The sequence below is a fragment of the Equus przewalskii genome, chromosome 32, assembly GCF_037783145.1.
Source record: "Equus przewalskii isolate Varuska chromosome 32, EquPr2, whole genome shotgun sequence".
NCBI classification, from domain to species: Eukaryota; Metazoa; Chordata; class Mammalia; order Perissodactyla; family Equidae; genus Equus; species Equus przewalskii.
The window spans coordinates 12562132-12589290 of NC_091862.1; the positions used below are offsets into that span (position 1 = coordinate 12562132).

The 27159-nt window shown below is 39.9% G+C and overlaps 1 protein-coding gene across 6 annotated transcripts in view; it reads right to left on the minus strand.

Moving 5' to 3' along the window:
* Nucleotides 1-27159, minus strand: part of TIAM2 (TIAM Rac1 associated GEF 2) — a 234327-nt gene that overhangs the window by 111662 nt on the left and 95506 nt on the right. Inside the window, exon 1 of one of the 6 annotated variants that reach the window (XM_008526380.2) lies at nt 17521-17927. The exons of 4 other annotated variants lie outside the window; for them this stretch is intronic. The gene's annotated coding sequence lies outside the window, so the exon portion shown is untranslated. Of the gene's footprint in view, nt 1-17520; nt 17928-27159 lie in introns of those variants that run through there. One more of the 6 variants, XM_008526379.2, reaches the window with a different exon arrangement.

Consider the following 27159-nt stretch of genomic DNA (forward strand, 5'->3'; position numbering starts at 1 on the left):
ACATGGATAAAGAGAACAGATTAGTGGCTCCCAGAGGGTGAGGGGGTTGGAGGGTGGGCGAAAGGGATAAAGGGGTACATATGTATGGTGAAGGATAAAAATTAGACTACTGGGTGGGTGAGCACAATGAAGTGTATTCAGAAATTGATAAACAATAATGTATAGCCGAAATTACACAATGTTATAAACCATTATAATCCCAATAAAATTACTGGAAAAAAAATCCTTCTCTCTCAAAAGAAATACATGAAAGTCTTGTTATAAAAATAAAATATTAGAGGCAAGAATAAAATAAATAAATAAAGTAAAATAAATACCTCTTGAATTGAACAAAAGCAACCTAGAAAGTTGATTTGGATACAGACTAAGAAGAGGAACCCTTCCCAACTGGGTCGGGCTGAAAGATTGATGTACATAAACCCGTGAAGAAATGTCTCGATCATTAACATTATTCTGCCTAGAGAAAACCAAAGCGGAGATGACAGAGGTGGACAACAATGTGCATTGTCACATGTGGGTAATGCGGACCAGCTGTTCCACATCTCCAGTCAATCCTGCAGAAGGAAAACAGCCTTAAACTGGAGCAAGAAGAATGTATCCAATATTTACAAGGAATTTATTGACAGGAAGGCTAATCTCTGAGGGCAGCCATGAAACTGCTGTCCCTGAGGAGTTTGGCAAATTGAACAGATACTTATCTGTCACGCTTCAGCTGTGATTTTTGTCTGGAAGCAAGAGAATAAACGGGTCAAATTTTCAGCACCTCTGACCCCCTGACTTCTTTACGAAGGGAATTTTATGGTATTTAGGTTAAAAACTTTTCTGGTTGATAGAAAGGGGGCTGAAAATATCAAAACAACAGATTCCCTGTGAACTTCTGAAAAAAGAAAAGAAATACTTAGAGCCCCCAGTGTCTGTAAATAGAAAAAATATACACATTAGGTGTAGTAGCCTGAAAGAATACATATCAGGTGTACTAATGGGCAACGAGGCCCACAGCTGACCGAGAGGTAATTTAAGTGATGTCCCTCTGGAACAAATGATATGTTGCTAAGACTCTGTGTACATAGCAAATACTGTATGCTGTGTATATACTTTATTGCTATAATTTTTCATTTATTGGATAATTATAATAAAATATTAGAATTTTTAAAAATTGACCACAATCTCATGAACCTAAAAAATATTTCTCTCGTTTTTTATTTTCTGTATTCCCTTCCAATCCCCATTCATATGAACATGCTGTGTCGCGTTTTAAGCTAAAATCACAAACAAGTATGGAAGTGTTTTTCTTTTTTAAATTGGGATCAATTAACCACCCCAGAAATGTCCAGCGATGTGGAGGAATTTCACAAATACGTCATCACGAGCCCAGCAGCCACGTGCTCTACCAAATCCCGCTGCAAAACACCTTCCAGAGGGAAACTCAACATTTACCTTTTCTTCATGCCTTGAGCGTGGACTGGAACTGATGTCAGATTCCCAAAGTCTCTACTTCCAAGTAGCACAGAGTTTACAGCAAAGGAAACTAAACCCCTCCAACTCTGCTTTGTCTCCTGCCCTGAGCCGGCTGCCCAGATGGTGCAACTACAGGGGAACAAGAGGCAACCCCCCGTGGGCAGATGGTGCCGTGAGGGGGGCTGGGGGCTGACCCATGACGGCGAGCCATAAGGAGGCGTGGGGACACTGCACAAAAGAAGAATTATGGCTGGGCAAGGCAGTAAGGGGAAGCACAAGTTCTACCACCATAAGATACCAACAGGGCTTCTCGCCCAATTCCAGAGATTTTCATACTGAAACAGGAGCCTCCTCATCGTCCAAAGCAAATGTTTCAGATAGTGATAACGGCTAAGAAAAAGATAAGAATAGGACTAAGCATCATTAACCACAGCGATATCTACTTGGTCCCCTTTATTTGGGAGGGGGCAGCGGGAGGTTGAAGAGAGCTTCAGTCATTAAGGAGACAAATGTCAGAATCGTAGTCTGGTTTGTGTCAGAGAATTTGGGTTTAAGACCTGCTTCCGTCTCTTAAATAGCATGTGAGTCTTTAGGCAAATTACTTACACTTTCTGAATCTCATTTTCCCCATTTGCAAGTTGAGGATAAAAATATTTGCCCTACCTACCTCATAGATTGAGAATCAAGCGTGGAAAAATATGTGAATCCACTTAAAAAACTGAGAAATGCAACACAAGCAGTACTATTATTAATTTTTAGTTATAAATTTAACTTTGTGTACCATGATATCAAACCTTATTATAACAGTCTGCTGTTTTTGATATTTTATTAACTATTAATTATTATATGTTTATATACATGTTTGGAATTTTCCAAGTTCCACGATTAGCACTTGTCTGATTTTGATCAATTCTCCAAATTATTACAGCATATAAAACTACCTAATTTGTCCAACATTTTTGTCAAATGTCAACAAAAACAATGGCAGCAGCCATGTACTTGTATTATTAGATACTCATGTTAGAAAATGTAAGAATATAATCTACAGTCATTCTTAGTCACAGCGATTTTGTTCCTCAGGGGACATCTGACAATATCTGGAGACACTTTCCATTGTCACAGCTGAGGTCATGCTATTGGCCTCTAGTGGTTAGAGGTCAGGGATGCTGCTAAACATCCTATAAAGCACAGGGCAACCCCCACAACAAATAATTACTTGGCCCCATATGTCAATAGAGCCAAGGCTGAGAATCCCCACCTTAAAGTTTTATTGCCCATCTCATTAAAAACACTAAAACACAGGAACAAATATGCCTAAAAATCTAAAACAAAAGCATTCAACTCCGCCAAGGATCTAAACTTACTAACAAACAGTAAATATTGCCCAAAATTGCTTCTCTCATCTTGAGTCAATGAACTGCACTCAGAATACATGAATCAAATACCAAGACTTGAAGGAGCTCGTTTCTAACCATAGGAAAACTTGAACGGGATATGTGGAAAGAGGCACGTAAAGAGGCAGGCAAGAGGAACATCTGGTCTCCACAGGAATAGTGCTTAGAAAGAGTAATCCTGACAAATAAAGTGGACAGAAAGCAGCCTGCCGCTAAGGGCCTCAAAAAGCTAAGCATCCATTGTGGCGCCCCGTTGGGTCTATTCCAACTCAGCAGGACCCTTTCCAAATGCATATTAACAGATGAATGAATGGATAAACCAATCTGAGGCAAGGAATGCCTAGGAACAGGCTCTCAGTCCACAGGCATGGCTGGTATTCAACGGAGGGAAAGTAATAAATTCCACAGAGACAATAGCCCAGCTTTTTGCACAGTTCACCACCTTAGTAAGCCAATTTATCACAAGCAGGGTCTCAGATACACACCTGTTTTATAAAAAATTCTAACATCTGCGACATTGCTTATAGAAGTGTTTGTCAAACTCTGGGTCATGATTGTTGCGTCACAAAATTCATTTAATGACTTGACGCCAGTATTTGTAAATGAATAGAATAGAACAGGCTAGGAGAGAACAGAATACAATAGAAAAGAAATAGAATAGAGCAGAGAACATAACAGAACAGAAAATAGAGATGTGCATCCCAGTAAGGGCAAAAATTGTTTTATGACACTAAATTCTTATGTGTAGTTGTATGTTTACCTGTATACTGGGTTACGTAAAATTATGTCTTCTTAAGTAATGGTCAAAAAAACAGTTTGAGGCACTGGCCCAGTGGCATAGTGGTTAAGTTTGTGCACTCCGCTTCAGCGGCCCTGGGTTCACCAGTTCAGATCCCAGGCGTGGACCTAGACACAATTCATCAAGCCACACTGTGGTGGCATCCCACATAAAATAGAGGAAGACTGGCTCAGATGTTAGTTCAGGGACAATCTTCCTCAAGCGAAAAAGGGGAAGATTGGCAATAGATGTTAGCTCAGGGCCAATCTTCCTCACAAAAAAAAAAAAGAGAGAGAGAGTTTGAAAAAGAATGAAATAAAACTGCTAGTGACACTCTTGTCAGAATGCCACATCTGTTCTAATAAGATCCAACGACAACCAAAGTCTGGAGAGTCTCAGAACATTTGAAAAATCATTGCCCAAGGCAAACACTTCTGCTAGACATAGGAAAAGAGAGATAAGAAAAGGACTACCCATCATATACGTGCACTTCTGGACACAAGTTAGGCCCATGGTCCTCACCATGCTACAACTTAAGAGAAACGTTCTTCAGATATTCAAATTCTTCCTAGGAAAGTTAAAAATGACCCCAGAAAGAAGTTAACCAAAGAACTGAGTCTTGAAGGATGCATGGGATTCTGCTAGATGTAGAAAGGAAAGAAGGACATTCTGAGGAACAGAAAACAGCACGTCCAGAGACAAGGGTGCTCCATCACTGCAGGCTCAATCCACAAACGACTGAATCAGCCATGAACTAAATGGAGAAAGACCCCAGCTTGTTCAGGAAAGGGCACAAGGCATCAGGGCCTGAGCACAAACGGCAGGGACAAAGCTTAAAGAGACGAGGAGGAGGTAGAGGGGACGGCGGAGGGAGGGAAGGGAGGCTGGGGAAGACTCTGATGGTCATTGGCCCATCATCCCTCATGCCCTCCCCCACCCCACTGTCCCCAGAAGCACCGCAGTGCAACCATCTCCTGGGGACACTCTGGGATACTGTCTGGGAAGGAGGCCACAGTAGTCAACAGCTCCGAGATCAGTGTGGCAGGCAGTACTGGCAAAGGAGGAGAACATTCTTAGAGTTGGCAGAAACTTGGGGAACTGAAGTGAAATATAAGAGTTCCAGTCACCAACTCAACACCAGACCCTCTTCTATATCCACGTGTGTGCTGGGCACTGCAAGGAAAACAAAAGGGATGTATGACCTTATCCTTTTCCCCAAGGGGGCTTACCCTCTTGTGCAGGGGGGTGAGGGGCGATAATTAACATGACACATTTGTAGACTCAGTAAGTGAGTTTACAACTGTAACAGTACTGAGTTTATGAGAGAGGTGGTGAGACCAATGATCCCACAAATATTACTGGTATGTTTCTGGAATGTCAGTGAGTTGAGAGGCCCAGCTACATCTGAGCCATCACAGAAACTGAAACTACTTCAGGGATTTTTTTTAAAAAATCACCTTTTTGATCAAAATTGTAGAATTAATACAGTTTAAAATAAAATAATCCTGGCAAAGATAAAACTTTTTTCTTATTTTTCTTTTAGAAATAATCAAACTGAATTTCATACATTTCCATCCACTCTTTCTAGCATGGATTTTTTTTAAAAAAAAAATATCAAATGTTGAGTCCCACTCTGCCTTTTCTTCCCAGTCTACTTCAAATCCCGTCCACAATTTGGTACCATCTGGGTCTCTATAGACCTTGTCCTGATTTGGTGACTGCCAGAAGCAAAGATTCACAAGATTCAAAATGGCTAGCACGACTTTTAAATAACTGGTTTTTGTAACCTTTATGATCATGAGACTCAAAACTGTCAGCAGGACTTTTACATAACCTGTCTTTTCTAACTTCTATAAACGTGAGCCATTCCACAAAAAGCAAGTTTAGCACGGGTGGGCACTTCCCAAGCTTCACACCAAACCTGAAACATAAGACACTGAGCTGAAATCCCAGGCTGTACCTACATGGCTTCTCATTGACGCCGAGACCTGCATGGAAGGCACACACTCCCGGAAATCAGAAGCAGACATGGAACTCCTGAACCTCAATCACATTCTGTGACCAAAATATACCATGGTAATCGCACCAAGTTATTCTTGGCAAAACATTTCTTCATGATACACTGGTCCATTTCAGTTAAAAAATGAATGGGCTTAAACCACACATTTTTGTTCCTCATTTAAATACGTGCTTTCCTCGCCCTCGTCAATGTCCAACTACGCTACTTCAGCTCAGCTTGTAGCCTGATTGGGTTCATTTCTATCAGTCTACGACTTAAGGCTAAACCAGAAATTGTTCTTGGGCCTACATGTAAAATTAAACCCATCCTTGTTGCACTTTTCCTTAAATCATATGATTATTCACAACAAATCTGATAAGATTTTAGCTAACAACTTTACAGAGTCTTCTGGGAAAAAAATGGATAGTATTGGTAGGTACAGTTTAAATTTCATAATTTACAGGAATTTAAAATTTTTTGAGACCTAAAGTAGATGGACATACAGAAGGAGGGGAAAGGGTTTAATGTGCCCTGAGGTGCCATGTGCCAGGGCTACCCAGGGTACAATCACCCCAACACATTGCAGAACCATCCCTGTTTGATAGGCTCTGGGGATGAAATAATTTGACCAAGATCACTAAGAGGCAAAGGTAGGAATCCAATAGAAATGTTTTTAATCTTTTTTTAGATCATATGCAGTATATCAAAATAATTTTAAATTTTTCTGTACTTTTTTTTCCTTCTTCTCTTTTTGGTGAGGAAGATTGGCCCTGAGCTAACATCTGTTGCCAATTCTCCTCTTTTTGCTTCAAGAAGATTGTCGCTGAGCTAACATCTGTGCCAATCTTCCTCTGCTGTGAATGTGGGACGCCACCACAGCATGGCTTGATGAGAGTGTATAGGTCTGCACCCAGGATCTGAATCCGTGAACCCCAGGCCGCTGAAGCAAAGTGTGCAAACTCAACAACTACACCACCGAGTCAGCCCCAATTTTTCCATACTTTTTAATCTGAAATTATTCCATATTTTTTTAAAAGTACAATTTCACATCCAGGCTCCTTTTTTAGAAGAATGGTTGTGATCTATGCCCCTTTCATAAATAAAGCATTGAAAAAGTCTTTCTCTAGAAGTATCCTTTTTCCAGGCAGCAAAGGCCTCCACCACTGGGAATGGGGACATGAGAATAAAACAAAAAACTGAAACTTTAAGTTAACTATGGAGCTTTCAGGCTAAAATGTAGTTATTGTATTCTCCTGCTTTATGGAGAACATTGCACAAAGGAGAATTTTGTTTTCTTGACAGTTTAAGCTTCATGGTCATTATCCTAAATATCGCTTATAACTTAGAATATAGCTCCCAAAAGCTGTGGGGGTGGGACATGGCGGCCAAGACCAAGTGCGTCAGGCTTGGGGGGGGGGGTACTCAAGACCACAGAACACCCAAGGGACACCTTCCTGAAGCTTCAATTTCATCCAATGCCGAGTAATTAAAAAATTACTTCCATAATAAAGAAACACCACCATGAAGTAAAATATAATATTTACATTTTGAAGATAAAATATAGGAGGTCAACAATATTTAGCATTTACATTAGGTTGCTTCAGCTACATCATCAGGCGTGCTAGGTAGGCTACACTATCATTGATTAATGCACTAAGTGTTTACTGAGTAATAATCTGTGCTAGACAATGTTCCAGACCCTGGGGATACAGCAATAAATAAACCAAAAAACAAAACCAAAATCTCCGCTCTCATGGAGCTTATATTACAGTGGAGAGAGATGAACAATAAGGAAAATAAGTCAATTATATATTAGAAGGTGACAAGTACTTTAGCAAAAAACTAAAGGAAGAGGGACATATGCGGTAATGTGGGGGAGGAGAGCTGTCATCGTAGGAAGGGGAGTAGAGGAAGGTGGACGGTGACGTTTAAGTAAGGACTCACAGGAGGGGAGACCACGTGGACTCTGGGGAAAGAGCATCCGAAGCAGAGGACAGAAAGTGCAAACTCCCAGAGGTGGAACAGGCAGGAGGCCAGTGTGGCTGGAGCAGAAGGGGTCAGAGAGGGGACAGGGAGCCCGAGAGTGCAGCCTGAAGGGATGTTTTAAGGACACTGGCTTTCACATTGAGATTGAAAGTCATGATTAGAGGGTTGTGACTAGAGAAAGCTCATTCTGGGACATATCTCAAAAGGACCACTGTGGCTGTGCTGTGTCCCGGACTGCTGGCAGCAAAGTGGAAGCCGGGAGAGCCTGTCGGGCTGTTAGGGTGATTCAGGTGAGAGATGATGTGGTTTGGACTTGCTGGGAGTGGGAGGAAATGGGCTGAGTTTGGATAGAGTTGAAGAAAGAGACAACAGGCTTCCCAGGTGGATGGGAGTGAGGAGTGACAGGTCAAAGAGACACCATGATTGTATTCTGGAAAAATGGGGAGGGCAGAGTATAGCAGGCTTGGGAGGAAGACAAGGAGTTGGGTTTTGAATTTGCTAGATTTGAGCTGGCTGTTGACATTCAAGTGGTAACGTGGAGTTGACAGTTGGATGCAAGAACCTGGAGTTCAGGGGAGAGGTGAGCTTGAGGTACAAATTTGCTACTCATCCCTATGAAGATGGTATTTAAAACAAACACTGGATGAGGTCTCCAAGGAAATAAGTAAACAAAGGGAAGAGAAGAGTCCCTGGGCACCCCGACCAGAAGAGATCAAGGAAGTAAGGAGAAACACCCAAGGAAACAGAAGGAGCATCCAGTGAACCGCATTATGAGGAAACCAAGAGAATATACTGCCCTTAAAACCAATCAAAAAATGGCATTTCCATGGGGCTGGCCCCGTGGTCGGGTGGTTAAGTTCGCGCGCTCCGCTGCAGGCAGCTCAGTGTTTCGTTGGTTCGAATCCTGGGCGCGGACATGGCACTGCTCATCAAACCACGCTGAGGCAGCGTCCCACGTGCCACAACTAGAAGGACCCACAACGAAGAATATACAACTATGTACCGGGGGGCTTTGGGGAGAAAAAGGAAAAATAAAATCTTTAAAAAAAAAAAAAATGGCATTTCCAGAAGGAGACTGTGAGCGAGTGTCAAATGCTTCCGAGAGTTCAAAGGACAAGGACTGAGAACGGAGCACTGGACTTCGCAATGTGGAGGTTATCCACGAACGTGGCGAGAGCAGCTGCCGGGTAGAGAAACCTGGGTTGGAGTGAGTTTGAGGATGAGTCAATGAAACTGAAGATAGTGAATAGAGACAACTTGCTCAAGGAGCTTTACCATAAAGGGGACAGAGAACTCAGACGGTAGCTAGGAGGACAGAGGAATCCCAAAAAAGGTGGTGGTGATTGCTGTTGTGCGTGTGTATCTTTTAGGCAAAGTCCCAGCATGAGAACGGGAATGAGTGGAGAGCAAATCTGATGTGGCAGGAGAGAGAGGGGCAATTGCTCAAATGTTGTCCTCGAGTCACCAAAGGGGAAGGACTCATGCACAAGAGGAGGAATTGGCCCAGGAACAAACTTCCTCTACTGTTAGAGAAACTTCAGAAAAGACACGTGAAAGTAACTAGCAATACATGCATGTGTAGGCACCCGTATGGAGATACAGGGCAGCAGGACAAAAGAGCATTAACTCCAGTGAGGAACCCTTTGGTGAATTGGTTATCACTGTGTCTTCTTTAATTTTCATTTTTTTCTCTGTAAGTTATACAAGGAAAAAAAAGCTAAGTGAAGGTTTTTGCTAGCTTCCAGTTATTTCCTGTTTTTTTGTTGTTGTTTTGTCTTTAACCTGTCTGGTGGTTTTTGATTCATTTGTGATCATCCTATGAATTCTCAATGGAATATATATACATACGCATACATATGTGCGTGTGCATGTGTGTATTCCACAGATTTATGTACACTTTTCATGAAGCTCTTTACTCTCTACTACCTCTTAATATCATGAGTTTTCCTGGTTTATGTGTAGAATGCTTCCTTTCACTTGTCACTCCACCTTCCAGAAGTGGTTACAGATGACTTGAAAATAAGTAAAGGGCTGGCCCCGTGGCCCAGTGGTCAAGTTCACGCGCTCCGCTGCAGGCGGGCCAGTGTTTCATTGGTTCAAATCCTGGGCATGGCACTGCTCATCAAACCACCATGAGGCAGCGTCCCACATGCCACAATTAGAAGGACCCACAATGAAGAATATACAACTATGTACCAGGGGGCTTTGGGGAGAAAAAGGTAAAAATTAAATCTTTAAAACAAAACAAAACAAAACAAAAACCTGCAGCCAGGAATACTCTACCCAGCGAAAATATCCTTCAAATACGATGGAGAAATAAAAACTTTCCCAGATAAACAAAAGTTAAGGGAGTTCATCGCCACAAAACCTCCTCTTCAAGAAATGCTCAGGAAGAACCTCATTCCTGAAAAATCAAAAAAAGGAAAGGGGTTACAAAATCCAGAACAAAGGAGATAAGCAGAAGGACAATAACACAAGGTAACAGCTCTCCATCAGGACAAAATGCAAAAGAACCGGAAAACAAGTGATAAAATGGCAACAGTGGGCCCCCATGTTTCAATAATCACTCTAAACGTGAATGGATTGAACTCTCCAATCAAAAGGCACAGAGTGGCAGGATGGATCAAAGAACAAGATCCAACAATATGCTGGCTCCAGGAAACACACCTCAGCCCCAAAGACAAACACAGACTCAAAGTGAAGGGATGGAAGACAATACTCCAAGCTAATAATGAACAAAAGAAAGCAGGTATTGCCATACTTACATCAGACAAAGTAGACTTCAAAGCAAAACAGATAAAGAAAGACAAAGAGGGGCATATAATGATAAGAGGGACACTCCACCAAGATGACATAACACTTATAAATATATACACACCTAACACAGGAGCACCAAAATTCTTAAAGAAACTATTAACAAAACTAAAAGGAGACATCAACAGCAATACAATAATAGTAGGGGACCTCAACACCCCATTAACACCAATGCACAGATCATCCAGACAGAAAATGAACAAGGAAATTATAGAATTAAAAGAAAAATTAGATCAGATGGACCTAATAGATATACATAGGACACTTCATCCAAAAACAGCAGGTTACATATTCTTCTCAAGCGCGCATGGAACATTCTCAAGGATAGACCATATCTTGGGAAACAAAGCAAGCATCAATCAGTTCAAGAGGGTTGAAATAATATCAAGCATCTTTTCTGATCATAATGCTATGAACCTAGAAATCAACTACAAGAATAAAGCTGGGAAAGGGCCAAAAATGTGGAGACTAAACAACATGCTACTGAACAAACAGTGGATTATTGAAGAAATTAAAGAAGAAATCAAACATTATCAGGAGACAAATGAAAATGAAAACACACTGTACCAAATGATTTGGGACGCAGCAAAGGCAGTCCTAAGAGGGAAATTCATTGCAATACAGGCTAACCTCAATAAGCAAGAAAAATCTTACATAAACAACCTCAAATGACACCTAACGGAATTAGAAAAAGAACAAACAAAGCCCAAAGTCAGTAGAAGGAGGGAAATAATAAAAATTAGAGCAGAAATAAATGATATTGAATCAAAAAAGACAGTAGAAAGGACCAATGAAACAAAGAGTTGGTTCTTCGAAAAAATTAACAAAATCGACAAACCCTTAGCCAGACTCACTAAAAAAAAAGAGAGAAGTCTCAAATAAATAAAATTAGAAACGAGAGAGGAGAAATCACAACAGATACCGAAGAAATACAAAGGATCATAAGAGAATACTATGAAAAACTATATGCCAACAAATTGAACAACCTAGAAGAAATGGATAAATTCCTAGACTCATTCAACCTACCCAAACTGAATCAGGAAGAAATAGAGAATGTGAATAGACCAATCACAAGTAAAGAAATAGAAACAGTAATCAAAAACCTCCCCAAAAATAAGAGTCCAGGACCAGACGGCTTCTCTGGAGAATTCTACCAAACATTCAAAGAAGATTTAATACCTATCCTTCTCAAACTATTCCAGAAAATAGAGGAAGATGGAGCACTCCCTAATACATTCTATGAAGCCAACATCACCCTGATCCCCAAACCTGACAAGGACAACACAAAGAAGGAAACCTACAGGCCAATATCACTGATGAACATAGATGCAAAAATCCTCAACAAAATTTTGGCAAACCAAATACAGCAATATATCAAAAAGATTATACACCATGATCAAGTGGGATTTATACCAGGGACACAGGGATGGTTCAACATCCGTAAGTCAATCAACGTGATTCACTACATTAACAAAATGAGAAACAAAAACCACATGATCATCTCAATAGATGCAGAGAAAGCATTTGACAAGATCCAACATCCATTTATGATAAAAAACCCTCAATAAAATAGGTAGGGAAGGAAAGTACCTCAACAGAATAAAGGCCATATATGACAAACCCACAGCCAACATCATACTCAACGGACAAAAACTGAAACCCATCCCTCTCAGAACAGGAACAAGACAAGGGTGCCCACTTTCACCACTCTTATTCAACATAGTACTGGAGGTTTTGGCCAGAGCAATTTGGCAGGAAAAAGAAATAAAAGGAATCCAAATAGGCAAGGAAGAAGTAAAACTCTCGCTGTTTGCAGACAACATGATCTTATATATAGAAAACCCCAAAGAATCCATAGAAAAACTATTAGAAACAATCAACAACTACAGCAAAGTTGCAGGGTATAAAATCAACATACATAAATCAGTAGCATTTCTATATGCTAACAATGAACTAACAGGAAAAGGTCTCAAGAACTCAATCCCATTCACGATCGCAACAAAAAGAATAAAATACCTTGGGATAAATTTAACCAAGGAAGTGAAAGATCTATACAAGGAAAACTACAAGACTTTCTTGAAAGAAATCGATGACGACATAAAGAGATGGAAAGACATTCCATGCACATGGATTGGAAGAATAAACATAGTTAAAATGTCCATACTACCTAAAGCAATCTACAGATTCAATGCTATCCCAATCAGAATTCCAATGTCATTCTTTACAGAAATTGAACAAAGAATCCTAAAATTCATATGGGGCAACAAAAGACCCCGAATTGCTAAAGCAATCCTGAGAAAGAAGAACAAAGCTGGAGGCATCACAATCCCTGACTTCAAAACATACTACAAAGCTACAGTAATCAAAACAGCATGGTACTGGTACAAAAACAGATGCACAGATCAATGGAACAGAATTGAAAGCCCAGAAATAAAACCACACATCTATGGACAGCTAATCTTTGACAAAGGAGCTGAGGACCTACAATGGAGGAAAGAAAGTCTCTTCAACAAATGGTGCTGGGAAAACTGGACAGCCACATGTAAAAGAATGAAAATCAACCATTCTTTTTCACCATTTACTAAAATAAACTCAAAATGGATCAAAGACCTAAAGATTAGGCCTGAAACAATAAGTCTTCTAGAAGAGAATATAGCAGTACACTCTTTGACATCAGCTTCAAAAGAATCTTTTCGGACACCATAACCCCTCACATGAGGGAAACAATAGAAAGAATAAACAAATGGGACTTCATCAGACTAAAGAGCTTCTTCAAGGCAAGGGAAAACAGGATTGAAACAAAAAAACAGCCCACTAATTGGGGAAAAATATTCACAAGTTATTTATCTGACAAAGGGTTAATCTCCATAATATACAAAGAACTCACACAACTCAACAATAAAAAATCAAACAACCCAATTACAAAATGGGCAGGGGACATGAACAGACATTTCTCCAAAGAAGATATATGGATGGCCAATAGACACATGAAAAGATGCTCATCATCACTAATCATCAGGGAAATGCAAATCAAAACTACACTAAGATATCACCTTACACCTGTTAGAATGGCAAAAATATCCAAAACCAAGAGTGACAAATGTTGGAGAGGCTGTGGAGAAAAAGGAACCCTCATACACTGTTGGTGGGAATGCAAACTGGTGCAGCCACTGTGGAAAACAGTATGGAGATTCCTCAAAAAGTTAAGAATAGAAATACCTTATGACCCAGCCATCCCACTACTGGGTATCTATCCTAAGAACCTGAAATCAGCAATTCCAAAAGTTCCATGCACCCCTATGTTCATCGCAGCATTATTCACAATAGCCAAGTCATGGAAGCAACCTAACTGCCCAGCAACTGATGATTGGATAAAGAAGATGTGGTATATATATACAATGGATTACTACTCAGCCATAAAAAGGACAAAGTCGTCCCATTCACAACAACATGGATAGACCTTGAGGGTATTATGTTAAGTGAAATAAGCCAGACAGAGAAAGACGAACTCTGTAGGACTCCACTCATAGGTGGTAGTTAACATATGGACAAAGAGAACTGATCGGTAGTTGCCAGGGGAAAGCGGGGTGGGCGGAGGGCACTAGGGGTGAAGTGGTGTACCTACAACATGACTAATAATGATGTACAACTGTAATTTCACAAGGATGTTAACTTTCATAGCCTTAATTAAAAAAAAAAAAAAGAAATAGGCACCTTCTAAGAAAAAAAAAAGAAAAGAAGTCGATTTTCATTCTCTCCCCTCAGAGTTTCTTTAATTGGCTTTAATCATGTGGAGTTTGAGTTTTCTTTCCCAGCCCATACACTCTGTATCTCTTTAGTCCCTCTTCCTATCTGCATTTTAGAAACCCTACTCTAACAATTCTGTAACTAGACATATGTCATGGTCAAATACGAAAACAAGATAAGGATTATTTTCATTTTGCAATGTTGGCCTCAAGATACCCAGGATTTTCAAGCCTTTATTTAAGTCCTAGGAACGCCCTGGATCAACTTCTTCCTGACACTATCTGTAACACCTACCACATCCCTTTCCTAGAGTGACATGATAACCTAGTCTGTCACATTATATGTGAAATTTATTTTTCCAAAAGTACCTTACATTACCTTGGCACTAACACTAAACCCATTTGCTGTCATTCTGTTCCCATTCATGGCCTCTCTCTCGTCAGGCCCAGAACTAACAAAACCCAAACAGCCTTCTCTTGGAATAGGAGTGTGAAAAACACTCTTAATCTAAGGCTGAAGCAGGAACAGATTGGCAGATGAAATCTAATTGAATCACCATAGGTTAGAGTAACATACGTGTGCCTAAAATTCTCTGTGGCAATAACCAATGGGGCTGATGGCCACCAACTGAGTGACCGATTTGAACTTCACTGGGATGCAAGAAAAACAGAAGTCTTTGTCTTGTATCTGACTAGAGCGTTGAGTCTGTCTGGTGTGGTAAGTAGGTAGGTAAGCAGATGAAAGAAAAGAATGAAGGCAGGGCAGGAAGGAGAGAAATGGACAGATGGGTATGGATGTGTGTATACATATATATGTATCTATGTACACACATAGATACATCTGTATACATATTCATGTCTCTTTCTATCAATTTACAAAGATATATCAGGATATACAAAGTAGTTCCAATTAAAGATACAGGCAATGTAAAGAAAAGACTGACTAACAGGATAGCTGGTATCTCGTCCCAGCTCGGCCACGAACAATCTCAGTGACTTTGGACGAGCCACGCGTGTTGTGTGGTTTTCCAGTTTTCCCATTTGAAAATCGTCTGAGGTCCCTTTTCAGCTTGACAAAACTATGGACTATAGATAGCTGACAAGAGAGTGTCCAATATATTCCAGGGACACTGACGATGAGGCCTCCTACCATTTGTAAGCCTATGTTAGATAGGACTGAGTAATAAAAAGACACTCAACCCACCATTATTAGAATTCAAACTGTCGTAAACACGATGTTTAGTACTTTTGTGTGTCAACAGTCAGAAATTCAGGTTTACCCAGTACTATCGTTACCACCTTGCCCCCGTCTTTAATATTGTTGCTTTATCTTTCAATTCCACACCATTACTTATTTATGATTTTAGTCCTTCTAGTAAAGCCATCTTTACCTTGGCCCTTAGTTAAGGTACAACTAACTTCAAATTAAAAATGCAGATTATCACTTAAAAAAATTTTTTTAATGTCCAAAAAGAGCTTGTTCTGACTTTTCCGTAAAGAGGAAATTATTACTTTTTGAATCTCACAGTTGAGCTGAGGGGTCTCACTAACCCAGTTTATTATCTCCAGGTAAATGAATCTCCCAAAGTGGGCCAAACCTGGAGGCACCTACAGACATGGGAAAGCATCCCATCGGACATTTAAGGAGCACGAGCTTCCCCTTAGGCTGCCCTCTGTGGTCCTCCCATATCCAGCCAGCATCTATGGCAGGAGGAGGTTGCAGAAACCCTGCCCTCACTTTAAATCTCTGAAAAAGCGGATATGTCTCTTTTCAAACACCATCTTAGACCACCAGGACAGAATCATCTGTTTTATTTCGCAGTTAAGTGAGGGCCCACTTGGAAGGATGATCTCTTGGCAAGGAGCCTCGCCCTTATCTCGCACTTCCAGGCATCCTTGAACAGGCCTGGCCTAAGGAGAGGGCTGTGCAAGTCACTCCCTCTACGCTAAAATACTAAAGGAAAGGTGTTATCTATTTGGATTCAAACACTATTCACAGTCTAGATTGGAGTCATAAGGTTCTTCAACAGACTTCAGTTTCTGTCTACAAGCTCTGGAAAAAATAAAAGTAGTTGACAAGTCTTAATCTGACTAGAGAAGACGGCAGCTGGGCTTGCTGTGCCCCTGCTCTAAGTGGGTGCCAGCTCTGTCTGAGCAGCACTTTCTAGAATGGAAAAAAAGGTAATAAATAAAATGCTACCAATGTTTCTATTAATTCTAAGCTACCTGGAGAGCACGCACCATTCCTCCATCCCTAAAAGATCCTTCTGTAAGGAACAGAAGGAGTTGATGATGCACAATATACCCACAGAGAGGACACACATTGAAAAGGAACACTGCTCGCCTAAAATACCGCACACCCTCAGTACACAGAAATGAAGCATAAAATGTTAGAATCCCTCAGTGTGACAGAGGGCCACAGCGAAATGCTGAAACGTGTTAGGAAAATCTCCAGCAGCTGTTCAGCAGTTCCCTTACTTTCCAGAAATTCTATAAATACTCTTCCAGGTCACAAGGACTTCAATAAAGCTCCCTATTTCAGTGTCTCCACCTACCAATTTTCTGAGAATTACATGCTTAGCCAAATTAATGTACAGCAGGGGAAGTACCATGTCAAGGCAGGGTTCCTCAACCCCGGCTGATAAACTCAGTGTTCAGACAAACGCCTGATGAATGAGCAGCTTCTGAGGCATTACGACAAGAATCCATCATTCTACTTAAACAAGGTAGCCCCCACACACACACAGATTATAAGGGATTCCATTTCTTTTTCAGAAAGTTCGAGACAAAAGTGAAGGAGTGACGTTAATAAACACTGAACATCAAATTCCAAGTTTCAAAAGAAACTCTTAAACCAAGTAGCTCGCTCAGCTTAAAACAGAGTCCTGAGGAAGTTACATAATAACCAGGAAACTATAAAAGATGATCTCTGCCACATTTTAATTTCCCTTTGTGCCCTGAAAGAATTAACTGGTAAAGATAAGGAAACAGTCATTAGTGCTGTAATATGATCAGACTGAGAAATAGTACTTTCTTGAGATACCAGGCAAAGGAAATCCATAGAACAGATACATCAGCTTTGGGAGAATTAATTAGTAAAACGGGGTGGGGAGCTGTAATGACTCACCAATAGGTGTTTGAAAGCATACAGACCCTCGGATTTAAAGGTAATATTCCCTTATGCACACCAATGTGTGCAGCCGAAGTGCAAAATAATGTAAAACAAAGAAAAGTCAGCACACAATGAAATATCGCCATCAGGAGCATTCCGAGAAACACTTACATCTCACGTAGAAAATTAAGTCTCAACTCCAGAAGAGGAAAAATAAACATCTATAACCTTACCTTTGCCAAGACTTTGGATGCAGCCAGTTTTTCTCAGGCTCTTTGAATTAGCAGAAGAAGTTTCCCGAAGTCAGGGTCTGTATCCACATCCACGGACTCGCTCCTCTTTCTGCCCATGGTAAGGCAGGAAGCAGCGTCTACCACTTCAAATGCTCAGCCGTTAAGAGCTAAAAACAGATTGTGTGCAATGCTGGATGTATTTTTGTCTGCTAGCTACACACCCTCATCATGTTCAATTTTTTCCATTGGTGGAAGAGAATGATGCAGACTTAACCAGAAAGTGGTTTTCCACGGGCTGCCTGAAGCAGTCAGCCAGGACAGCCTGCCATCACGCCTCGGAGCCGCGGGGCTCGCCCATGACTGCGCTGCTGTTGACGTGCATTCCAGAACTACCACCAAAGTCCCATAGGAACTCGGTTCCAAAGTCTGCTGAATAAAGGTTTACTCACTCAAAGAGAGCCTCAGCTGCTTTTTCCAGCCTTTTAGCAGCAAGAATACACACCTACCATCCTTGGGTTTAGAGAGTAGTAAACATTCCGTCTCCTAAACCGCAGCTGGAATGTTACGGTCATAAAAACCCTGCCTCCAGAGCAGCCCTTTGCAATAATTTTGTGATGTGCAAAATCTCGGGTGTACACTTACTCTATGTTCCTTGCTGGAGTTATTTCATTTTTAAGTTCGCTGAGCTACCGTGCCGCACCTTGGAAGTCCTTGTCATCCCAACAAGTCACAGTTTTATCAAAAATATGCATTCAATTGCCTTTCAAAAAAGTGACAGACAAGAAGTTCAAGTGTTTTTAAGGCTTGCTGTATTTTTTGATGAAAGACCTTCAATTTAAAGTATGCCCAAAAGATAAAGCAACACTTTCAGATCAGTTTATATTAGTTATTGGGGAGGGAGTGCTGGATGGGAAATTATATTCTATAGAAGAAAACAATCTAAGTAGAAGTTTTCAAGTTATCCTGGACAAACACATGACGACAGTTTGTTAAGGTAATATTTTCATTTTTCAAAAAATGTGAATGGATGTATATATGTAACAGACATGATTCTTAATATTAAAGACCAGATTCTACGTTAGACATACAAGCTTTTAATTCCTTATCTTACAGGAAAAATGAATTGTTACATACACACACATGCAACTACATATATGTTACACACACATGTACACGCACACAGATTTTTTTTCCATATAGTTTCCACGTAGTTAATACTTTCTTAAAAGTAAACTTTCTAATTTTAATTGGCAGATAATAAGAGCCATTACGTAAGATCGTCACTCCAGTTGTTATACAAACTAGTCTAGCCTCTGCAAAAATTTAAATTAGTGAACACGGAACAAAGGAATTTTTAGTGCTGGTGAAGAACACCTCAAAAATTGCCTATCTCAATTCCCTCACTTTACTTGCTCAAGGTCACACGGCTAGCCAGCAGCAGGCAGCAGAGCCAGGCCATGTCACTCAAGAGACCACAACCCTCAGGACTGAAGTCAGAAGGTTGCCACGGAAGCCAAATCACATCACAGAAAACATGGGAATTCCCAAAATGTTAATGTGACGTGTGTGTGTATTAAAAAACACCCTGAGTAAATACGGAAGAAGAAAGAACGCTAAGTCATTGAACTCCTGCTCCTTTAGACCCAGCAGCATCAGTTCTGTTACTAAAGAAAAAAATAAAATATAAACTAGCATAAAAGAAGCACATTTCTTCCATATACCCTTGAGACAGAAGAACCACTTCTTGACACATAGGGGAGGGGGCATTATGTCAGAAGGAAGCAGGAAATTGAGAGAGAGATGCTCCTGGGAGTGAAAAGAGCGTGAAAAGAACAATTAACAGCACAGAAAGATTTGCACGCCCCCGTTCTATTCCTGCTTCCAGACTTTCTAAGACAATTCTGATCTTTTGATACTTTTTATACGTAGATCTCTCTACGCCAGAAATGCCTTCAAGACTGAACTATCTCCAACATGCCTCAGACTCTTCCAATGGGCTTGCATCGTCTGGCTCCATTTTTTATCACTGAGGTCACCCAAATAACTTTAGTTCTATGAATTTATAATGTCACTTGGGGTTTCAAACTATGTAAGATTTTTCAAGTTCTTTAGACTTTGCCTAACTCAGTAAAATATTCTCAATGTAGTACTCCATCCTAAAATTACAAAACCCAGCATATTTCCAAATCGTAAAACTAGACTCTAGCTTTCTAATGCTTCATCCTGAGATAATAATATAACAGGACATATGTGTTAACAGGCATCTAAAATTAAATTCGTTGGCAAAGATCTCCGAGAATTATGTAAATTACTACTTAAGAAGTATTCTATCCTCAAACATATAATGCAAAATGACATATTTAAAAGCAAATATAGCAAATGTTAACAACTATAGAATTCACGTGGTGGGGTTATTGTTCCCTGTACAATTCTTTCCACTGTTCTATATTTTTGCAAATTTTTTAAATACAAAGTTGGGGGGAAATGGCGGGTACACACGTACACACACACACACAGACACAAAGTCAAACTCATAGAAATAGAGAGTAGCAAAGCAGTTGCCAGGGGCTGGGGTGTGGGGGAAATAGGGAGAGGCTGGAAAAAAGGTACAAACTTTCAGCAATAAAGTGAGTAAGTTCTAAGGATCTAATGTGAAACATAGCAACTATAGTTGATAGCACTGTATTGTATCATTGAAATCTGCTGAGAGTAGAACTTAAAAGTTCTCACCAAAAAAAAAAAAAGAGAAATATGTGAGCTGATGGATGCATTAATTAACTAGATGGTGAGAATCCGTTCACAATGTGTATGTATATCAAATCTCCACGATGCATACTTTAAATATCTTACAATTTTATACGTCAATTATATCTCAATAAAGCTGAAATTTTTTTTAAAACACCATGTGTTTACTATATGCCTAGTTAAGACTAAGCAAAAATTTTTGCTAACTTGATTGTAATCAAGGACATGAATATCTTCCATCTCACTATCACCTGACAAATCATAATTAATAAAAAATAGGCCGCAGGGAGTAGCGGAAATATCATAGGCTTCAAAACCAGTAGACCTGGGTAGCAATTCTTCTCCTAGTAACTCAGAAGCCCTCCAAATCCCATTATCTTTATCACAAAATGGAGCTGATAATAATAATGCCTATCTCAAATAAAAATATAAATAAGGATGTGCTAGCCTATAAATAGTTATAAAAAATGACATTAAAAATACAATTTTTAAAGTAATATGAGCTGTCAGAAATAATCTCTCTGCTTAAAATTCAAGAAACTCAACGCCTTCCATAGTCTTCACTTTTGAGGTCAAACACAATGGTATGGAAAGAATACCCGCCAAGCATCATTCTTGATTGGTAATCTATAGTCACTTCTAAGGGCTTCATCTAGTAAATATATATATATATATATATAATTAATATACACATATACACATATATATAATAGTAATAATAACAAATAAAGGTTAAAAATATAAATTACTTTTATCCAAACAGGATTGCAAAAGATTAAATAAATCTCTCACAAAGATAAACTTCCACCTTTGATGAAATTACACAAATGAGCTCATGTGCTAAAAAGAGCTGTGGTCTGCTGTTTCCGATGGAAAAGCAATTCTTCAAATAATGTGTGCTAAAAAACATGGAACTGGAGTAATATTGCAAAAATATCCTAGAGGAAGGCAATACTAGAGGAAAATGAAGCACGCAAATTAGTCATGTGAAAATCCTAAAGTCCACAGAATATTACTGGGAGAGGTAACTTTGTTCCTCACTTTATCAGAAGGCACAAATCTAGCAGGTCTGTTTCTGAAACCAAATGCTTCCAAGTTGGTCCAGAGAATAGAGTGAGAGCATGCATGGCTGGCCTCCACATCCAAACCTGCCATGGTTTGAAGGTTTTACCTCCCAGAGGTTTTACCTTACCAGCGTGGTGTGACGCTGAGAACCCACACAAATGTACAACTGACACCTGCAATTCATGTGTCACCTAGTCACTGTTCCCAGGGGGCCAGCAAAACAGCTCAGAGCCCAGGCATTAGGGTCCCTCTGCCCTGATCTCAGGCCCTGCTATGTGACACTGGACATGTCACTTAACTACTCAGCTTCTTAATCTGTAAAATGGGAATAACATTATCTCGCAGGGATGTTGTAAGCATACATGCAGATTGTCGAACACAAGGCCTGCCTGTGAATGCAAACTCTATAATGCAGAGATCTTGTTAAAAGTGTTTACTGTTAAGTCTAGCACTTTAGAAAAGTGCCGGCACATGGTGCATACCCCATAAATATCCGTTGAGTGAATGAGTGAATGAATGAATGATTGGGAGATGACAGTGATGGTGGCGGTGGTGGAGAACGTGAAAAGAAGAACCACATCTGTTGCAGTCCACATCTTCGTGCCAGAAGCGTCTAGAACTCCTTTAAAATAAGCCACCCCTCGTGTTATCAATGCCCACTGAGCAAAACTTTCAGAGTTTCTGCTTAAAACTCCCCGGCTGTTTTCCTGTAGTGATTCACATTCCAGGCTGCTTCGGCCTCACAAAAATGCCTGAACAGAACACAGCCATGTATCTTTAAAATCAATAGTCAATTTTAAGATAATTCAAAATGCAATACCAGCACAGTACTTTAAACCCACAGCAAATCTAAATTTCATCATACAAGCTTTTTCTAAGCGTTTCAAAGGTGTCAAACATGCAAAAAAAATTTTAATGGAGTCAATTATCACAAAAATGAGATATTTTATGGCATAAATATTTATAAAGTTCAAGTGGTACCTAAACATTGCATAACAAGCAAGCCCCAATAATTTAACCAAATGGCCAGTTAATTAATTTTGCAAGAATGAGCAAATATGAAGTAACATAAAAATTAAGATTTAAAACAAATTCTTAACAAAACTTTTCTTTTAAAGGGACTTCTTTCTGCAGGTCATTCTATCCAAATGAAATACACTTTGACAATTGACAAGTACTGATAATGTATAAAATCCTAAATGTCGAAGTTAAATAGAATGCATTATAATAAGTAACAGGTAATATTTTTGTATAAATGATAAAATCTATATTAAAGGGAGTGCAGACTGGTGCAGCCACTATGGAAAATAGCATGGAGAGTCCTCAAAAAATTAAGAATAGAACTACCATATGATCCAGCTATTCCACTGCTGGATATTTATCTAAAGAACTTGAAAGCACAAATGCATAAAGATACATGCACCCCTATGTTCATTATTGCACTGTTCACAGTAGCCAAGACTTGGAAGCAACCTATGTGCCCATGAAGGGACGAATGGATAAAGAAGATGTGGTATTTATACACAACGGAATACTACTCAGCCATAAAGAACAATGAAATCTTGCCATTTGTGACAACATGGATGGACCCTGAGGGTATTATGCTAACCGAAATAAGTCAGATGGAGAAAGTCAAATACCATATGATCTCACTCATAAATAGAAGATAAAAACAACAACGGACAATCATATAGAGACAGAGATTGGATTGGTGGTTACCAGAGGGAAGGTGGGAGGGAGGAGGGCAAAAGGGGTGATTAGGCACATGTGTGTGGTGATGGATGGAAATTGGTCTTTGGGTGGTAAGCATGATATAATCTACACAGAATTCAAAATATAATGATGTGCACCTGAAATTGACATAATGTTATAAACCAATGTTACCACAATAAAAAAAAAGAAAGAAAATTTAAAAATAAAAACATATATACAAAAATAATTAATTTAAAAAAAAAATCTGTATTAAAAATCATACTACAAGGGGCCAGCCTCTGGCTGAGTGGTTAATTTTGCGTGCTCCGCTTCAGTGGCCCAGGGTTTCACCAGTTCAGATCCTGGGCACTGACGTAGCACCAGTCATCAGGCCATGCTGAGGCAGCATCCCACATAGCAGAACGAGAAGGACCTACGATTAGAATATATACCTATGTACTGGTGGGAATTGGGGGAGAGGAAAAAAAAAAAAAGAGGAAGATTGGCAACAGATGTTAGCTTGGGGCCAATCTGAAAAAAAAAAATCATGCTACCAAAAGGAAAACTACAAAATGAGTTTGAGCTAAGGTAAAATAAAAGTTTTCAGTAGAAATAATCATTTACGAAATATGCTTATAAAATTGTGGCTTTTACTAGCCACTAGACACATCTGTTTACAACATTTTTTAAGGGTTATATTGGAACACTTAGGGAAGTACAAGTAATCTGCTCTGAACGAAATGCAATTAAAAAGTGTTATATTCAGCCTCTGATTCCACTCACAATATTTCCTTTTTATGGACTGAAGTGAAGCTGTTTAAGCTAAAAGGTTCCTAATCGGTTTAATTCAGAGAATAATTGAATCTGGGTTTTTGAAGGGACCGCGGAGGTCGTCTGTCTGGCCCGATCTTGCTTCTAATTGGAGAACCTCCCGTGGTATCCTGACAGATGGGCCCTCTCTTCTGTCTAAATACGCTGACTGATGGGAAGTTCACAGCTCTATTAAGGAGCACATTCCATGGTGAAATACCCAATTGATAGATGAGAACTCCTTCCAGGGACTTTAAATCAGCCATCCTAACAATTCCGCTAATTAAGTTTAGTCTTGCCATCACTATCAACGCACTTCCCACTCCTCTCTGCCACCCAATCATCCTACAAACAACGGAAGTCAATTTTTATGGTTCTTCCCTGCTCTCTCCTTCCCTTCGAGTTTATCTTCACAAAGAAGCCAGAACCACCCTTGTAAAACAGAATAAACAAACCAACCAGATTATGTTTTGCCCTAAAAATCAAATGCACACAGAAAAGAGTCCTAAGATTTCAGTCTGTGCCTTAGCGGGCTATGACCGTAACTCTCTTGGCAACCCCAGTCTGAGAAAACGAGGTTACAGGCCCTTATCTGTTTGGTACCAGAAAGTCTAAGGAGTTTTGGGGTCCCCTGGAGAAGGCAGAATGGAACCTAATTCCAGAGTCCACACGCGAGCGCAGATTATACACTGCTCCCATGTCACGGAGCCAGGAGACCCAACAAGTGATCTTAAGGAAGGTGACAGAGATTGCTGCTGAGAGAGAACAAATGGCCTTAAATAAAAGCAAAAGAGTTGTCTCTGAACACAGAGGGAAAATTTTACTGTCCAGATTGGGGACCACACTCACATACCTTCAAGGCTGTTTAAAATATATGAATGAAGCAGGCTGGGGTGCTGTGTTCTTACGAAACAGAGACCACTTGATCGCAAATTAAACTTGTACGAGTATTCTTCAGCACACACAAAAAACCTCTGGTTCCATTTCTCTTGAAATATGAAACTCTACAGAAAGATCTTTGGTTTTTCCACAACTAATGCAGAAGTAGATAAAACGTTCTTGATTTTCTCCTAATTCTACTATAAGAAAAACAACTTAAGTAAATGAAAAATAGCAACTGACACTCAGTGTTGGGGAGACTGAATGAAGTGGCAGGGACTGTGGGAAACTGGCCCATCCACAACTCATCCAAAAGGGCCACCAGCCACTCAGTTCCATTGCCACCTGGGAATGCAGAACCCAATGTTGCCAGAGGAAACACATTTTTAAGAAACACTCATGCTGCTTTTATGTAAAATTTTCATTTTAAAGGTAGGTAACTAATTTACATATCCTTAAAACACTTGTCAGGGACATATTTTGCCAGCCCAGCAAAGCTTTTCCACAACCCAGAAGCAGCTGGAAGGTCACCAGTTTGTAACCTCGGATGCAAATGATAAAACAGGAACATTTTAAATCTTGAATTTTTAAAATTTAATTTAATTTAATTTTTTTTTGCTGAGGAAGATTCACCCTGAGAAACATCTGTTGCCAGTCTTCCTTTATTTTATATGTGGGTCACCACCACAGCATGGCTGAAGAGTGGTGTAGGTCTGTGCCCAGGATCCAAACCCATGAACCGGGGCTGCTGAAGTGGAATGCGCCAAACTTAACCACTACTCTATGGAGCTGGCCCCCAAAAATATTTTAAAAGACACCAATCAGCAGTCCCAACTCCCTGACTTCAGAAAGCCAAATCCTGGGTCTCTAGGAACATATGTCTCTACACAACCACATCTGGCCAAGACAACCAGATGTACAGGCAGGATTTGGGGAGGGAGCCGCATACACAGAAGAGGCACCGTAAAGGACCACACAGCCACGGCCCCCACCTTCCTGGTGAGCAGAGGAATCCTTTCTACCTAGCTCCTGACCCGCAGCCAACCAGCCTCCAGACACCACAACCGCCCTGGGAAGTTCAATACCCCGCAGGGCCACCCCTCCCACTTCCCACAGCTCCTAAGGAAGTCCTTCCTCACATGAAGCCCAAAGTGGCTTCCTTCTGCTGTCACTCACGGGTGCCAACTAGCGCTTCCCTTAGGAGCTGCTCAAGCTTCTGATCAAGCTCATCATCCCTGCTCCCTTTCACGCAACATACTCTCTAATACATCAGGACAGGCATTAAGCTCCCTACTAAGCTTACTACTTTCCAGGCTGAATATTGTTCCCTTCATCATCATGAAAGGACGCGACTTCCAAACACTCCTCACCATGATCACTTTCCTCTGGATAATCAATATCCTTCTTAAATCTAAGGCCTGGAAGGAAAGGAAGAAGGAAACAGAATTCTAAAGCACTGTGCCAGGGTGCTATATATATTTTCATATTTCATTCTCATAGCAATCTTCTTTCATCTGTGTATTATTCACTACTTTGCAGCTGAAGGAGGCTAAGGAAAGTCATTTGCTGAAGATCACAAAACTAGGATGACCAAAAAACTTAAACCAAGTCTATCTGATAGCAGAGAGACAACGGCCTTGCTCTCCATATGGAAAATGGCTTATTTACAATGTTTCATCATTATTATAACTTATTAAAATTACAAATAATATAAGCAAGTCTATTCTTTCTAGTGATCTCAGGAATGGACAGCTGTTTTCATCTGTGTCATGTGAAAACAAATTCTCAAAGTTGCATCCACTTTATGAACCGTATCCAAATGCAAGATTTTTAAACCTCGTTGATGTAGTGAATATATAAAAATCTGAGAATATACTAATAAAATAGAAATGTATATAACACACATATTAACATACCTAGTCATAATCACTCTATAAGGAAAATGCTTTCATTACCCCCATTTTACAGAAGAAGAAACTGAGGCACCAAGAGGTTAAATAACCTGCCCAAGGTCACTGAGCCAGGAAATATCGGAGACAGGAGTCAAACAACTCAGGCAGTCTGACTCCAAAAACATCTAGACTTTAGGCTTTTCAATTAGGTGTATTTCAGTCACAATTTTTTAACTTCATTAAAGCATAAATAAAATACCTCCCTGAGGCTAGATATTTCTTTTGAATATTCTAATATAGACAAAAGTCAGTCAACACAAAACTTACCAATTATCAAAATTTCTAGCTTTAATATGTACTATATTTGCAAATAAACTCAGAAATGTTAGAAAACTTCCTGTTCACATGGAATATAATGACAAACTTGATAATTCTGTGATGGAACAATTCACATTTTTAAAAACTATTACCCAGACAAATCGAATCTTCAATATCTCCTGCAGTGTGAACAAACTTCTCACCATATGACACCGAGCAACTCACACAGTGAGCTTCA